Here is a 1,687-nt window from a genome sequence, read left to right on the forward strand (position 1 = left end):
TATTTTAATATTCCTTAGATGTCTGTTAGTTTTCTAAGGAAAGACAGAAAGGCTGAGGAACCAGATGGGGGGAGAAGTGGGGAGGAGTAGAGGGAAGGAGAAACGGTAGTCAGAACATATTACACGAAAACCGTCTATTTTTAATAAAGGAGAAAAGTTATATCTTTTATTTTTTTAGATTTTAATATAATTACACCATCTCCCCTTCTCTTTCTTCCCTCCAAACCCTCCCATATACCCCTCCTTGTTTTCCCTAAAATTCGTGGCCTCTATTTTTCATTAATTGTTGACACACACACACACACATACACACACACACATATATATACACACACATATATATACACACACACTCACACACACATATTCCTACATACATAAGTGCAACCTGCACAGTATGCACAATGTTTTTCTATTTATGTGTTTAACTGACTAGTTGATATTGGCTAACCAACTAATGCTCTCACCTGGGGAAGACTATTTCTCCTGCTCTAAGCTTTCCTTAGATGTCTGGATTACTTTCTGTAGGCTGGAGACCTCATGGGGTTTCCCCTTCGAGTTGTGCATGCTTGCTGTCCTTGTTCAACTCTTGTTTTGGCATTCATGTTGGTGAGACTTTACGGGTGTAGTTTTTGACATTCCCAGGAGACACAATCTCACAGCAAACTCTCTGATCCTTTGACAATTACAACATTTCTACCCCCTCTTCCGCAAGGATTCCTGAGCCTTTAGGTGTAGGAGTAGCTCTGTAGATGTATCCATTGGAAGGGCAGCTTATGTAAATTTAACCCGGGTGACTATACCTTAGTACACAACAGTGTGGTTATCAATTGGGGTGTTTAACTTTTTGACTATCATATCTCTTGCTAGTGTAGATGAATTTTGAAAGGTCCTGTGTACAAATTCCTCTCACAAAGCATTGCACATCAAAGAGCTGATATTGGTATCTATTATAATTGTTTCTTAATGTTAAGTATGTCAGGAAATAGTAATTTTTGGAAGTTATAGACATAAATAATTGGAAAGAGGTTTTGCATGCACCTTCCTCCAGCGTCCCACCCCCAGATGCTAATGTGTAATTCTAACCCTATGTAGGAGCAAATGTAGTGGTTGGATCAAAGGAATTCATCTTGTGAAGTGACGATGTTAAGCAGAACCATTGACTAGACTACAGATTTTAAAAATTAAAAGAGTTTAGAGGAAATAAAAGATTCTAAAACTATATTTATTAGTATAATTACTACAAAATAATAATATATATATTTACTGAAACAAAGGTGTTAATGAATCTCTTCTGTAGGTCACAGCAAATGACTACTGACATTTTCTCACTCTTTCCTGTGTATTCAGCAATGAAATCAATGATATCACTTTAATCTTTATCTACTGAAAAAATATTAAATATCTCGTCTTTATTTTACTTCTAATTTTTAATTTATATTAAATTCAAATTATTGCTTAAACAATGTTTAAATAAATTCTAATATTAAAATGCACTGGTCTTCTCTGATTTGGGGGAGTGTATTTATATTCATAGGTTACATGGATACATAATGCCAAAAGCCATGCAACCTATATATATCCAAGTAAATCAGTTTGCTAAAGGTTTTTTTTTAAAACCAATAGGATGGAGACCAAATGACACCTACATCATCAAATTTGGGGACAATCAGGCATGTGTACTAGA

The sequence above is a fragment of the Microtus ochrogaster genome, chromosome 1 (genome assembly GCF_000317375.1).
Source record: "Microtus ochrogaster isolate Prairie Vole_2 chromosome 1, MicOch1.0, whole genome shotgun sequence".
NCBI classification, from domain to species: Eukaryota; Metazoa; Chordata; class Mammalia; order Rodentia; family Cricetidae; genus Microtus; species Microtus ochrogaster.